Source organism: Pogona vitticeps, chromosome 3 (assembly GCF_051106095.1).
Source record: "Pogona vitticeps strain Pit_001003342236 chromosome 3, PviZW2.1, whole genome shotgun sequence".
NCBI lineage: Eukaryota > Metazoa > Chordata > Lepidosauria > Squamata > Agamidae > Pogona > Pogona vitticeps.
The window spans coordinates 23,917,387-23,934,206 of NC_135785.1; the positions used below are offsets into that span (position 1 = coordinate 23,917,387).

General features: G+C 43.0%; 1 protein-coding gene across 1 annotated transcript in view; it reads right to left on the reverse strand.

Moving 5' to 3' along the window:
• LOC144587786 (uncharacterized) overlaps nt 1-16,521 on the reverse strand; it is a 133,795-nt gene extending 117,274 nt beyond the window's left edge. Inside the window, exon 1 of the mRNA XM_078389051.1 lies at nt 15,629-16,521. The gene's annotated coding sequence lies outside the window, so the exon portion shown is untranslated. The remainder of the gene's footprint in view (nt 1-15,628) is intronic.
• Between the last annotated feature and the right edge of the window lie 299 nt (nt 16,522-16,820).

The window sequence follows — 16,820 nt, forward strand, 5'->3', positions numbered from 1 at the left end:
TTGCTTATCAGGACTGTTGTTGTTTTTTTCCTGAATGAATGAATTACAAAAATATTTTTACATTACAGATATCCTGATGGAATTCTGGAATATTCTGCAAATATTTATCCAATCTACATACAGAATACATAGTTATACAAATAAGCAATGAGTTAATACAGCTATATACTTCTTTCCATTTTTAATAAATATCCTTCATATTTCCTCCCAGCTGTGTGATAATGGAGCTTTCCAAATAACAAATTCTAAAATGATGTTAGCACCATAAAGCCAAATACTGTCGAACTAGTTTTCCATGACACTTTCTATGTCAATTGCATAGGAGCCCCATAAGTACTCACTCTGCTATTCCTTCCTAATTTGGGCTGATGTACAGCCATGGAGAACTGATAAAGAAAGCTTGCCTTCATTGTAAATGTATGTTATACCAGGTCAGATATTAACCATGGTTAAAGTAAACTAACATCAACTATAATGATGTTTGGGAAACAGGAAAATCCCTTAAATGAAATCAGACTCCATTTACTTCATTTTTGTCCACACTAACTAGTGGCAGTCCTATAGGAGTTCAGATTCCAGATTGACACTGAGAATTTTGGCTTCTAGTACTTCTTACCTACCATTGAGCTTGCATCAGTTGGGTATCTCCAGAATTCTTAGTCAGAGTTAAGAGTGACAAGCATTTTTTGCTCCAGAAGAGAAATGCTGCAGAGCATCGCCACTTTTTATTTTTTTTATTTTTTTGCACCTACATCTTGTGCCTTATGGATCAGCCCATTATCACCATGTAGGCTTCAAAGGCTACAAGCAATATAGTATGTAGACAATTCTTTGCCTATGATTCAAAGTCATTTACTTGAATCATGTCATTCAAATGTTTGATGTAAATTACAATATATACAAGCTAAGCAACAGTAAAGAAAATTGATCAGAACTGAAACAAGCAAAGTGATTCTTTCTCTTCCTAAAAAGATGCTCATATTTCAACTTATAGATTTGGTTTAGAACTTTGATTGATTGATTGATTGATTGATTGATTGATTGATTGATTGATTGATTGATTGATTGATTGATTGATTGATTGATTGATTGATTGATTGATTGATTGAAGCCTATGAGTCCTAGCATTCCCCAGGCAGAATAGCCATGGAAGATTTGGGAGAAATTCAAATTTTAAAAAACTTCTACCAAGTTCTAACTTAGATGCTGTATTCTGGCCAATATGCTATTTCTAATCTCAAGTAAATTAGACTCAGTAGAGTTTACATATGTGTTGGCTTATCATTTACCAATCATTAATTGAGATTAGCAATAGGATAGTGGCCTCTAAATGTAGACTATGCATAGTGAGATGCAAAACGTTATCTGTATTACTATACCTCTGATGCTTCATGCTACCATGTCTGTTCCTCTGGGCTCATCTGTAGAGTTAAATATTGATTGCTGAGCTTAGACAGATCTGCATGGAATATAAAGGCTACATTTTTTTAGAGTGAAACTCCACTGTATCGGTGGTCTTGCTGCATACTTAATGAGCATGTAGAGAAAACTCATTTCGGTGCTTAATCTATGCACGCGTTACAAGGAAATGTTAGGATTTAATTAATGACAGCATCAAAGTTATTGAACTTAATTGTAGGCAAATAGTGGTAAATTATTCTTGCAACTCTCTAAATAATCTAGTGGTGTTGCCACATCCCCACCCCTCACAGTTAAAATTTTCTGATTAGTTTGATGCCTATTTATTGATATAACTAGATTATACATATTTCTTTAATATATTGGAACATTTCTAGGAGATCTATCCCAAACACAACAAAATTTTAGTAAGAAGAAAGCTTCCCACATCTGAGAGCAAGGGGTTCCACAGTTAATTATACAAGGAGTACCATATTTTAAACAAGGCAATGCACACTCCCTATGTAAGAACAAAAAAATCAGGCTTCATTTACTAGAAAAGGAGCTAGGAATAATCAGATTTTCATTTTTCATATAACTCTATTCTGCCATTCACGTCCCTTTATTGCATGTCATTTATAATTAACTAGCATACCCAAGATATATTGCAATGACACTCTAACTCCAATTTTATCATAGACCTGGCTTTATATAAAAGCCTTTGGTGTTTATTTTTATTACTTTTTTTAAAAAGAGAGTCTACTCCAAGTAATATTTAATAGTGTTCTGAGAGCAAGAAAAGTGCCATGTAAAATGAGCTCATCCTCAAATATTCTGTTCTTTACTGTTGCAAAAATAATTTGGGTGAAGATATGAAGGAGGCCTTTGGAACAGAACGTCCTGTTCTTCAGCCAGATAGAAAAAGTGCTTTCCATTATTACTTGAATGGTCAATCCACTTGGTAGTCTCTGTAGTTTATAGAATTAAGGGCACGTCCAGATGGAGGAAATTGAAGAAGTCTGGTTCACACTTAAAAGGTTCTTATCTTCATTGTGATCTATCTTACCTTGCACTTGAGGGATCCTTCCCTTCACATTGGAAATGATTATTCTCCCATGAGAAGGATCCAGACAGGTCTTTGGATCACCCCATGGATTAATGGACTAACCCACTGAAGAACAGTGTTTGAATCTCTGCTCAGCCATGGAAATTGGGAGAGTGGAATTGGTTAAACACTCCTTATATATCTCACTTACCTTGAAAACCCTAGAAGGATTGCTGTATGACTTGACAGCATGTAACAAGGTTTGCCTGCTTACTCACAGGTAAGGAGGCAGCAGAGGACAGCAGTGGTGCTACGAGCATAAGACAAAAATTTTGGCATGAAGATTGGAAGGACGGAAGGGAGATAATCGCTCTTCTTTTCACCTTTCTCCTCAGTCGGGGTTCTGCTGGGGCTGTCCTGCCTTGTGGGTCATGGAGTCAGTCACTCAGCAACAAAAAGCCAAAACTACAACTTTCTCAGACATCGGTGTATTCTATTAAGATAAAATGTAGCGTATATCACTATAAGAAGAACCTGTTACAGGGTCTTTGCTATAAGAAGAACCACAGTAACATGAACCTTCAGTTATTTATTGTCTTGCCCATAAATACTGCTTCAGGCAATACAATGATAGATCAGTTACAAGGTTCAGTATTGGACCCACATTCAGAATGCACTGAACTAGCCTGAAAAGTAGGTTCCAGAGGGATTTCAGAATCCATCGGCACACAGCAATAGCAGCCAGTTTGTCAAGAGCTATACAAGCCTAGGGGCTGGCATAGACAAATTGTTTGAACACTTTGTGTCTAACATAATGAAAGCTGAAAACTCTGAAGCCCATAATCCCCCACTCAGTGCTGAGGTCCCTTGGTACATCTGCTGATCTGGAGCTCTCTGTTTATTTATTTATTTAACTTATATGCTGCCCACACTACCCAAAGGTCTCTGGGTGGCTTACAACAATTTAAATACAATAAAAAGATAAAAGGATAAAACAATTAAAAATACAGTGCTCTAAATTGCCATCAGGACCCACAGTTGATATTATTTGAATTAGAACCATTCTGGAACAGGAAGGGTTTGACCTGCCACTGAAATGTCAGCAACGTCGGCACCAGACAAATTTCCCTTGGGATGGCGTTCCATAGTTTGGGGGCAGCTGCCGAAAAGGCTCTTTGTCTACAATCCATCCCTCTTACTTCCTTTAGGGATGGCTCTTTCAGGAGGGCCCCCTGACTAGACATTAATTGCTGGGTAGGTTCATATAGAAAGAGGCAGTCCTTCTGGTATTCAGGGCCCAAGCTGTTTAGGGCTATATACAGTATGTCAAAACAAGCACTTTGAATTGGTATGTAATTTGAACAGAATAGGCCTGACGTGTTCCCTAGCAGCCCCAACACTCACCAGCTGTGCAGCTTGATTCTGAACCAGTTGCAGTCGCCAGACTGTCTTCAAAGGCAGCCCCACGTATAGCACATTACAGTAATCTATACAGGATGTTACCAGCGCATGCGTAACTGTCATGAGACTCTGCTCGTCCAGGTAGGGCCATAGCTGGTATAATTTCTGCAGCTGAAGGAAAGCGTTCCTGGCCATCAAGCCCACCTGGGCTTCCAGAGTTAGACTGGGGTCCGGGAGCACCCCCAGGTGCAGACCTCTCCCTTAGGGGGACTGCAACCCCATTCAGGGCAAGGAAATGGCCCTCTAGCCTGTCCAGTGAAACACCCCCTAACAGCACTTCCATCTTGTCTGGATTGAGTTTCAATTTATTAACCCTCATGCAGTCCATTATCAGGTCCAGACACAAGTTCAGCACCGAAATCGCCTCACCTGGATTGAGGGAAAGCAAGAGGTAGAGTTGAGTGTCATCAGTATATTGCTGACTCCTCAGCCCAAACCTCCTGGTGACCTCTCCTAGCAGTTCCATGTAGATGTTAAACAGCATAGGGGACAGTATCGAGCCCTGAGAAACCCCATGACATAAACGCCATGGGGCATAGCAACTGTCCCCCAGCATCACCTTCTGGACACAGTCAGTCAGGAAGGAGCAGAACCACCGTAAAACGGTGCCTCCCACTCCCATCCCAGCCAATCTGCCCAGAAGGACACCATGGTCGATGATGTCGAAAGCCGCTGAGAGGTCCAGGAGTATCAACAGGGTCGCACTCCCCCAGTCTCTCTCCCAGCAAAGGTCACCGTCCAGGGTGACCAAGGCAGTCTCTGTACCAAAGCCCGGCCTGAAACCTAAATGAAATGGACCCAGAAAATCTGTTTCATCCAGCAGTGCCTGCAGTTGCCTGGCCACAACCTGCTCCAACACCTTGTCCAAATAAGAGAGGTTTGCCACTGGTTGGTAGTTAACCACCAGCCCTGGGTCCAGCTTAGGCTTTTTAAGGAATGGCCAAATTACCGCCTCTTTCAAAGTGGTAGGGACCACTCCCTCTCTCAAAGAGGCTTTCATGGCCTCCTGGACCCAGGTACGAACCCCCCTGGCGGATCTTCCAATTAGCTAAGATGGGCAAGGGTCGAGCAGAGTGGTGGTAGAACACTCAGATCCAAGCACCCTGTCCACATCCTCAGGTCTCAACAATTGAAACTCATCCATTAATACTTTACCTAAGCACGACACACTGGACACATCCTCTGATTCTGCAGTAATGGTGGAATCCAACCCACTGCGAATCTGAGCAATTTCCCCCTCAAAATGAATGGCAAACTTATCACAGCGTGCTGATGAGCAGTCCAGGACCTCCACCAAATTTCCCAGTTGAAGAAGATCCTGGACCACCCAAAACAGCTCTGCTGAATGACACTCTGAGGAAGCAATACGGATGGTGAAATATTGCCATTTCATCAGCTGTATTGCCACAAATAGGCCCGATAATGGGCTCTAAGTCATGTTTGATCGGACTCCCAGGGGGATTTCCTCCACCTGCGAATCCCCCACCCTTGCAGAGGAGAGAAGAAGCTAATAGAGTAAACTTGACCAGGAAGTGGTCTGACCATGACAATGGGGTCACAACCAGGCCATCCACATCCATCTTCCAGTCCCATTGAGAAAACCAGGTCCAAAGTATGGACCTTCTCATGTGTCGGGCCAAGGAGGCCCCAGGAGCTCTGAGTCATCTAGAAGTGACATGGCAGTCCATCCTCCATTGTCTTTCCCACCAATAAAATATAATATATAGACATCTTGGTGTAATTTCTGTTACTATCTCTTACTTGGACTGACATTGTCCTATACATTTTTTTTCCAAGGACCAGAAAGAAATCACAGAAGGTGAGACCTAGAACAACTGTGTTAGGAAATTAAACATCTGGTTCTCTGTGATCTAGTGACTAATTTACACATGTCTCAGGTAATCTCATTCTTAGCTATTAAGAGGAACAGCATTAATGTAAAAATATTAAATGTCTTGAGGCTAGAAAATAGATTTTAAATCATCATAGTTCTGGTCTGATAAATATCACCCATGATGGTTTGATCTAAAAGCCTATCTATATTGTGTAACATTACACAGAACAATAGTCCATTGTACAGCGGTTCAGATGAAGCTGACAACAATCAAATCAAATTTTGTGGTGGTGGATTAGAGTGGAAGATTTGATGTACTTGCCGGTAGGCCTTCAAGACTGGTAGTTGGCATGTCAACAACACTTTTGTAATGAAATATAGATGCACTGATAATGTATAATTATATGTTTGCTGATGTGTTTTTTCATTGCATAGGATTGGATAGGTAGTTCCACACCATCCTCTTGTTTTGTTCATTTATATTTTGTTTTAAAATTGCAGTGCTGCCAGTAGATACCATTAAAATACAAGCATATGGAACTTGCTGTATTGACTTGAAACATTTTTCAAGTGGGGCTCAAAACTTGTTCTAGGAGAGCAACATGTGCTGTTAATGTAAAGATACCATATATAATGCATTTCCCATAGGTGGAGGAGTACAGAATTCCAATTTGACCATTGATTATGTAGTTGTGGCACACAGAAGGTAAGGGTACAAAATGAACTGAGGGGAGAAGCCACAGGTGCTTCATCTTATAAATAACATCAGCCAGCAACTGGAGAAAGAGGGAAAGGAACCTTCTGAGCCTATCTTCCTTGCACTGGTGTAGAGGAACAAGACTGAGACAAAGCCCTGAGATGAAATAGCCTCTTTTCTTTTCTTTTCTTTTTGCCAGCCCAGAGAATGGGCTGTTCTATTCCTTTCATCATGGAAGATATCTTCCAATATCCCATGCCTATGCACTAGTGCAGGAAATACAACTAGGGAAAAGTAAAGAAAAGATGACTAGGATTTAAAACTGGGAGCAATGATCTTCCATTCTCATCCATGAGTGTGGAATAGAGATGGGCACAACTAAAGCCCTGCCTTTTGTACAAAGATCTCCATGTGGCACCACAGGTGCTGTGCATTCCCTCTCCCCACCTCCTGGACAGCAGCCTCCACCTCTCTCATTGGCTGCTCAGTCCAGGGAGGAATTAGGCTTCTCTCCTCTGCCTCTTCCAGCAGCTGATCACTCAATTGTTATGCAGGGAGAATCCCTGTCCTGCCTCCTCATCTGAGTGGTCAGTTGCTGGAGGAGGCAGGGAATGGAAGCCCAAGTTCCTTCCCAGACTGGGAAGCTGGCAATGGAGGATGACCTGTGTGACATATGGAGGCTTGTGAGTGGGGCAGCCATCTGGGACATGGGGAGAGGAAACATGTGGCACCTATGGTGTCATGAGGAGATCTTCATAAAAAGAGACGTGACTTCAGATGTGCTCATCTTTAGTGTGCAGCCTAAGAAAGATAGTTTGGGTGTGGAAGGATATAAATGACTCTAAGAGGTAAGATTCTAATGCAGCAAATTCCCAGTATCTAATATTCTGTTTCTAGAAGCCTTATATCCAAACTTCTCCTGAATACAGCACCCATATTGTCTACTAGTCTCCACTAAAAATGAGCACAAACCAGTTTGGTGGATCATGCCGGTTTGCTCGTCAATCCAACAGGTATTCTGCAGTTCTGAGACCCACCTCTTCTGGTGGGTACCCACTCAGAGGCACCACCCCAGCTTCCCTGCTCCACATCTTCTGGGCACTGCCTCTGATTGGGCACCTGCCAGAGGAGGTGAGGCTTAGAACTGTATAACACCTGTGGAACACTTGTTGGACCAACGGACAAACTGGCATCAACCACCAAGCTGGTGGTTCATGGCCATCTCTAGTTTCCACCAATAGATCCTCCCTGATTGTTCTGATTTGTTCTATTAGGCAGGTCATCTGTGACTCTGCTGATACAGAACAGGGCATCAGGAGCTGAGATTGAACAAAAGGACCAGGAAAAGAATAGACAGGAAAAAAGATAGTGCTATTGCAGTTTCCTTTTAATAACATTCAAACAGGAGAACCTGCAATCTCTGGATTGCAATTTGGCAACCCTATATTAAAGCAATTGCCATAGCAATTACCGGATGGAGTAATACTGTGTGTATACATATACACACTCACACATATCTCACCTTATGGAATCTGAAGCCTGATTATATCAGAATTATACAGATGCACTTTGTTACATACCTGTAATTTGTGCTGAGGATTTATATGCAAAACTATTCCTAGTAAGGAACTATATCTTTATACGACCCAGGTCTGAAATTGGCTTCACACATACCATCCTGGATTCCAATTTTATTTTCCCAAAAATGCACCCTTCGCTAATGTGAAGCTAGAAGTGCATGAGAAATCCCATCTTTACTCATTCAGATGTGAATGAGCCTGATCTGAAACTCCTAGACTAATGTGCAGATCGGAATGTAGTTATCTGTTGGCTTTTGCATTTCCATGAGTTGCTGATAAAGTTCTTGGGCTCAGAAATAGTAACAAAATACATTTTGGAAGGCCAGATTTTGAGAGAAAAATATATTTTAGAAATGCGCATTTAAAGAGAAAATGAATTTTTAAAAATGTGGTTTTAGATATATATTCAAATGCAAGATTTCATGCGGATTTTTTTAAAATTCGCAGATTAATGTGGAAATCTGCACAACAGCCATCTGGGTAAACATATGGGAAAGTGACATAAGCAGGAAGGGGACTGTTTTGACCATCACTGAATTGAATAATTTTTCTTTTCCACAGAGTGTGCCTAATAAAAATTAACTCTCACTTCTTGTCTTGCAATGAATTAATAAGTAATGGGAAATGGAATGTTTCATTTAAAAAGGCTAGTTTACAAAACTGTTCCTTTTTTGGCCCTAGGAAGCCAAACGTCATTACTTTAACTTCAAGAACCATTTGCTCTGTTAACTCTTGTAACGCCTTGACAGGCAATTCCCTTGAGCTGCTTAGAACAGCTGCTAGTTTGTCTTGAAGTAATTCAATAAAGCAACACTCTGAATTTCCACAGGTGAAGGGCACATCTAGTTACAGCAAAGCAACAGTAATGACTATGCAAATTTACACCAAGATTCAGGCTGATAGATGCTGCTCCTTGAAACTTGACATTTTTTAAGAGTATGCTGACTGGACAGACTTACTGGATCTTAGTATGTTCACATAAGGTTTGTGTAACATGCCACAGCTAATTGATATGGCATCAGATAGTTGTGCAGTCAAGCACATGACCAGGCATGTGACTGAGACTCATCCCAAAACTTTGTCAATTAGCCAAATTAGTCATGGCAAGTTATGTAGACCTTCCATGAGCATCAGTAGGATTATGGTCATTTTGTATTAATTCGGTGATAAAGCATCAGTTTAGAAAGTTGGGCATTAAAAGCTACAAGCCTTTCCAAAAAAAAAAAAAAAAGCTAGCAGCAGTCAATAAGAGAGACCAAATAAAACATTTATCACACTCGTGGCTGGTGAGTGGAGATGGAACATACACCTTCATTCTGAAGAAGCACACTTTATCCCAACATGTCATCTGTGACATAGGAGGAAGACATGGTTTTCTGTTCACCTAAAAATCAGGAAGATCCGTTATACATACACACATAAAGAAACAAGAGGGGAGTGCTGATCAGTTCAGAAGCAAAATGTGAGAACATAACAACAGGATAAGAAAAAGCCCTACAATGAAACTCAGTGGACTACAACACAGCAAAGAGTGTTGTTTGGACTCACCCAGAGAAAGAATGACTTGAGCACTGATAAGAAGGTCACTGTAAGTGGGAGAGCTATAATTCTACCTTCAAATGTATTATTGAGTTTAAGGCATCTCAGAATGTGTCTTGATTGTGAGCACATATTTCAAGAACCGCAGGAAACCCCCAAAGGAAGTCTCCATTACACCTTTATTCAGCCAGAGCCAAACACCGAGACATCTTGAGCTTGGAACTAGTAAACAGGACTCCACCATGGTCTGTGGAAATCAATAGCTCAGTTACTGTGCAATGTTGCAGATCCATGTTATCAGAAAAACAGTAGGAGGCACTGCAATTTTCCTACAATTGTTCTAGGGCAACGTGGAGCTAACTAGTATACAAAACCTTCCATAGATTCTTGTGGAGCGTTACTGGCGACAGCAATAGAAATTTGCAGCAATATAATCAGGAGCCCAAGAGGAGGAGAGGAGCCGGGAATTATTTGAAAGAAAGTACTGTGAAGCCAAAACGAAAATGAAATGTAGAGAAGTGAACAATGTCTCCCAGACAGCTAATTTTTTGCTGTTTTAATTGCTAGTGGTTAATTGGTACCATGATTTTGTAAGCCACGTGGTGGGATCATTGGCTGAGAAAGAATGGGTGTCAATTCATGTAACTTAGTAAAGGCAAACAACTCATTACACTGATTTGTGTTACTTTACAAAATGATCACATGTTCTAAAAAGATAATATTTCTTCCCAAAATTGAAACAGTCTTTAAAGCAAGACACATTTCAGAATCAACCGTTAGGCAGTTTTTCAGATGCTGGTGTTCATATAGAGTTGTTGTTGTTGTTTAGTCCTTTAGTCGTGCCCGACTCTTTGTGACCCCATGGACCAGAGCACGCCAGGCCCTCCTGTCTTCCACTGCCTCCCGGAGTTGGGTCAAATTCATGTTGGTAGCTTCGATGACACTGTCCACCCATCCCATGTCATCCCCTTCTCCTCCTGCTTTCACACTTTCCTAACATCAGCATATTTTCAAGTAAGTCTTCTCTTCTCATGAGATGGCCAAAGTATTGGAGCCTCAGCTCCAGGATCTATCCTTCCAGTGAGCACTCAGGGTTGATTTCCTTTAGAATTGATAGATTTGTTCTCCTTGCAGTCCAGGGGACTCTCAAGAGCCTCCTCCAGCACCACAATTCAAAAGCATCAATTCTTCGGTGGTCAGCTTTTTTTATGGTCCAGCTCTCACTTCCATACATCACTACAGGAAAAACCATAACTTTGACTATTCGGACTTTTGTTGGCAAGGTGATGTCTCTGCTTTTACTAACTCATATAGAGTTAGTAAAAGCCAAACAATTGTTAGAGAAAATGAAAAAAGAAAGTGCCAAAACAGGACTAAGGTTGAACATTAAAAGGACAAAAATCATGACTGCAGAAGAACTACACAACTTTAGGGCTGACAAATAAAGAAGTTGAAATAGTTAGAGATTTTCCCCTTGGTTCAAGTATCAATCTAAATGGAGACTGTAATCAAAAAATCAGAAGACTGAGACTAGGAAGGGCCTCAATGAAGGAATCAGGAAAAAAGATCATCAAGTGTAGTGATGTGTCACTGGAGACCAAGACCAAGATCATCCACACTCTTGTATACCTAATCAGTTGTCACTATGTATAACTATGAAAGCTGGACAGTTCAGAAACATGACAGGAAAAGAAGATATTCATTTGAAATGTGGTGCTGGGGGATTGCTTTGCAGATACCCTGTGTGACAAACCCAGACCTACTGGGATATGCCACAGTTTCACTAAGCTGCCACCAACCATTCCCTATAAGAAGTCACACAGACCAGGGATGGATTTTTAACAAATAAAAGAACAAGGTTTATTAAATAACACACAGGGAAAAATAAAATGATCAGGTGAATAAGATACAGTAACGTGGCTTAGTCTCAAACATACATACACACAGTTTGGTTCACACAGAACACTTAACTTGAAGCACAGACCCTGAACCTATCAGTTCTGGCTAACCAACAGACACCTGAACCTATCAGGTTGGTACTGACACACAGTAGTACCCTGTCTGACACACAGACTCCCACACCAGCTTCTTCTTCCCAGCTGCTGCTTTGTCTCTTAGCATCTCCACACACGCTCCACATATATATACAGTACAGCCCCTCCTCCTGATGTCCCGCCTTCCACTCCCCATAGGATGGAACTTTCCCTCCAAACCCATGACAGACAGGTAACATCAGTGCTGTATGTAACACCTCCCCTCTTTATAAGTTGTTTTGTGGGGGAAAGCTAAGGTGCTTTTCACCAAAAAACAACCTGGATAAAACACACAACAACAGTTATACATACCATATCATACTTACTTATACTTACATTCTAAGTTAACCATAGCAATTAGGCATTTAAACATTTACATTACATCAATTTACCTTTATTCATACAAACCAAGTTCAAAAAACAGGTACATTTAACTTTTTGTCATCAATATTTATACATAGTCCATGTTTCTTTCGCCGTCTTCATTCTTCAGGTCTTCTTGACAAGGCGTCAGCAACACAGTTCACTGACCCTCTGACCACCTTCACTTCAAAGTCATAGTCCTGTAGGTTTAAAGCCCACCTCATAAGTTTGCTATTGTGGGTTTTCATTGTCTTTAACCATTGCAGTGGTGAATGGTCAGTGCACAGAACAAAATGTTTCCCCCAGATGTAAGGCTTGGCCTTCTGGATCGCGTAGACTATGGCCAAACACTCCTTCTCCACGGTTGCCAAATGTCTCTCACCTTTTTGAAGTTTCCTACTCAGGTAGGACACTGGATGCTGGTCACCATTCTCATCCTCCTGGCACAGAACTGCTCCTACCCCGCTGTTAGACGCATCGGTGTAGATGATGAACTCCCGGTCGAAGTCTGGAGCACGCAGCACTGGATAGTTGATTAACGCCTCCTTCAACCTCTGGAACGCCGCCTCACAGTCGCTGGTCCACGGGATGCGGTCATCAGCCTTCTTCCTCGTCAGATCGGTCAGCGGAGCCGCAATCTCGCTAAACCTCGGAATGAACTTTCTGTAGTAGCCCACCAACCCAAGAAATGATTTGACTTTTTTCTTGGTGTTGGGTCTGGGCCAATCACGAACAGCTTCTATTTTGGCCTCCAGGGGTTTTATCACTCCTCCCCCTACCATGTGACCCAAGTATTTTATTTCTGGGCTACCCAGCTGCAGTTTGTTCTCTTTACAGGACCTAGGCCAAAGCACTCCCTCCCCTGGGTTAAAGTGCCTCTCCCTGCCTTCCTGGTCATCCCAAGCTTTCTTTCTGACCTTTTGAGCTTGCAGGGTCTCTGCTGCTAGCTCTAGATTTCTCTTTAGGTCCTTCCTCAAAGAGTCTATATATGTCACAACGTCTTGTGGGTCATCCTGGGTGATCTGCTCCCAATCCTGCTTGATCAAATCACGGGGCCCTTTCACCCTTCTCCCAAATAAAAGTTCAAATGGACTGAACCCGGTACTGGCTTGTGGCACTGATCGATAAGCAAACAAAAGGGATTGCAGCTTCTGGTCCCAATTGTTTGGATTCTCTGCCAAGTAAGCCCTAATCATGCACATTAGAGTCCCATTGAACTTCTCAGTTAACCCATTACTTTCAGGATGATAGGCAGTGGTTTCCTTGTGCTTAATTCCACAGATTTGCCATAAGCGTTTCATGAGCTTTGATGTGAACGATGCGCCCAAATCTGTGATTATCTCTGAGGCAAATCCCATCCTGGACATATACCCCACCAAGGCATCTGCCACTGTGTTAGTTTCAATGTTAGTCAAGGGTATGGCTTCAGGGTACCTCGTGGCATGGTCCACAATGGTGAGAATGAACCTGTTCCCCCTCTTTGTGGCCTTGGGCAAAGGTCCCACAATATCCACCCCTATGCATTTGAACGGAGTGTCAATCACAGGCAAAGGGCACAACTTTGCTTTGGTCCTGTCGCGGCTATTCCCCTGCCTTTGACACACATCACATTGTTTACAGAACTCCCTGATCTGCTTCCCTATGTCAGGCCAGTAGAAATTCTGTGTGATTCTCTGCTGGGTTTTGTTCACCCCTAAGTGTGCAGCAAACATGTCAGAGTGCCCCCTTTGTAAGATCATGGGGCGATACTTTTCAGGCACCACCAGCTGACTTCTGATCCCATCTCCCCCTTTTGAGATATTCCTCAGGGTCTCTCTATACAAAATCCCCTTTTTCTCTAGAAATCTCACTGGGGTTTCAGGTGTTAGCTGGGCGTCAGTCACCTGTTCAAAACACTTTTGGAGAGTGGCGTCTGCCTTTTGCTCTTGTCCAAACCTGCTGTCTGTGGTTAAGGTTTCCACCACAGCTTCTGAACTCCCCCCACCTGCTTCCGTCTCTGGCTCATCATCACCCCCCTGAACTGTCCCCGTGGTGGCTTGTGAACGTGTAATCACTAGCACCCGTTTCACATGTTCAGCCAAGTCATTTCCCACGAGCACGGCTGCTGGCAGAGTCGATGAAATCGCTAGCCGCCAAACTCCCCTCCAGCCTTGAAAGTTCACAGGTACCTCAGCTACTGGCAGTGAGATTACCTGCCCCTCAATCCCTGCCACCTTCATGCTCTCATTTGGGATTACATATTCCCTAGGAATAATATCTGGATGGCACAGGGTCACCTGAGAACAAGTGTCCCGCAGCCCCCGATACTGACGGTCAAGTATTCCTACGTCCACCCCTGCTGTCTCAAACAACTGAGAATCTGTTCTCACCAGCAGGCAGCGCCTGACCTCTACAAGAGGACCATTTTCCTCAGCCTGATCAGCAGATGTAGCTGTTCCAGATTGAGTAGCCATGGCAACAGGCTCCCTCAGTGACAATGAGCCTTGCTCTTTCTGGACACAGAACACAGCTTTTGGCTTGGTCCCACTCGAATCCTGAGGCACCATTCCTTTTAGCTGCTTTAATTTCTCACACTCTGAGATTAGATGGCCCTTTCCCTGACAGAAATAACATTTTCTGGTGTATTTTGATTCTCTCTCATCTTGTTTTGGTTTTCCCTCCAAAATCTGAGGTCTTGGTTTCATGTCTGAGGGCTTCCCTTCACCATGGGCCCCTCCCCCTTGCTGGCTTTTCCCTGGTCCCTGAGAGTACTTGCTGTAGGTTTCTTTGGGTTTTCCTACAGATTTCTCCTCACCTAAGGGCTTTCTTATCTGGTAAATAAAATCTGCGATCTCGGCTGCTTCTGCCACAGATTTTGGTTTCCTTTCCCTCACCTGGAATTTCAGTTCCCCATGCAGGACTGAATAGAACTGTTCCAGCGCTATCAAGTCTTTGAGCTGCTGAAAGGTCTCTGTCCCCTCCTGAGATAGCCATTTCTCTAGCAGCCTCACCAATTGGGCCCCCACTTGGGTAAAAGTCTGCTCTGGTTTCTTTGTGAGGGACCTGAATCTTTGCCTCAGCTGTTCCGCATTTATCCCATGTCTTGCAAACACCAGTTTTTTAAACTCTGCAAAATCTCTCATCAGTTCCTGTGGCATCTCTGAATAAACCTCAGCCAGGCTACCACTGATTAAAGATCGCATGATGGTCATCTTCTCAGTTTCCCTCACTGAGAAGTCCACAAACGCTCTTTCCACTAAGGAAAAGAACACCTCAGGACAATCTCCCTTGTGGTACACAGGGAATTTCTTCAGGTCAGCTTTAGACAATTGGCCTCCCTCAGAATCCCTATTGTTATTATTGTTCTGATTCATCAGTTCCAGTTTTCTTAATTCAAACGCCATTTTCTCTCTCTGCAATTCCAATTCAAATTGTCTTTGCCTTTCCCTTTCCCTTTCCTCCACTTCAAATTGCCTCATCCTCAGTTCATGCTGTTGGGCTATGAGCATTCTTTTGAGTTCTGGGTTCTGTTCTCCCGTGCTGTCACCCTGCACTGAGCCAAATTCATCCTCAGAACCTTGGTCAACCTGGGGGTCTTTCACTTCACCCATTTCTGCCATTTGGCTTCGAGTCAAAGGCATACTCCCCCCCCCAGAACAGGCTGCTTTAAAAAGTCAAGCCTCAAAATAAAATGACCACTTTTTTTTTTTCTTTTTGCCTCAGACCCAGCTTTCCCTATAGATTGCTGCTGTCCTTCAGCACTACTTGCAACAGTTGCGAGCTAGAGTCTACCCCCCTCTGCTGGGCCTCTCAGCAGACAAGCTAGCTCACTGCTATTTCACAGTTTTGCCTCAGCTTTTTTCCCGCCAAAACAGGCTGCCTCAGAGCTCCCTAATCTAGCCCCCAATCTGAGGTTACACGTTCTTCTACTAGTGCACCCCCCCGTGAGGCACACCTAGAAGATTACCTACGCGCTCTCAGATTGTCCCTGACTAGACCCCCCTTGCTCTGGGCACACTTGCCAAGGCTTTGCTGTACCACTGGACAACTGGACCAGTCGTATCCCACACGCTGGACACCAATCAATGTGACAAACCCAGACCTACTGGGATATGCCACAGTTTCACTAAGCTGCCACCAACCATTCCCTATAAGAAGTCACACAGACCAGGGATGGATTTTTAACAAATAAAAGAACAAGGTTTATTAAATAACACACAGGGAAAAATAAAATGATCAGGTGAATAAGATACAGTAACGTGGCTTAGTCTCAAACATACATACACACAGTTTGGTTCACACAGAACACTTAACTTGAAGCACAGACCCTGAACCTATCAGTTCTGGCTAACCAACAGACACCTGAACCTATCAGGTTGGTACTGACACACAGTAGTACCCTGTCTGACACACAGACTCCCACACCAGCTTCTTCTTCCCAGCTGCTGCTTTGTCTCTTAGCATCTCCACACACGCTCCACATATATATACAGTACAGCCCCTCCTCCTGATGTCCCGCCTTCCACTCCCCATAGGATGGAACTTTCCCTCCAAACCCATGACAGACAGGTAACATCAGTGCTGTATGTAACACCCTGGACTGCCAGAAAGGCAAACAAGTAGGTTCTGGATGAAATCAGGCCTGAAGCAAATATGTTGAATCTGAGGCGATCCCACTTTGGGCACATCATGAGAAGGCAAGGTTCTCCAGAAAAAAAACAATAATGCTGGGAAAGATGGAAAGCATCTGGAAAAGAGGAAGACCAAATACAAGATGGACAGACTCCCTAAAAGAAACCACAGCCATGAGTTGACAAGAGCTGAGCAGGGCAGTTGAGGGGAGGATATTCTGGAGAACACTGAGTCACAGGGTCAACATAAGTCAGAGGTA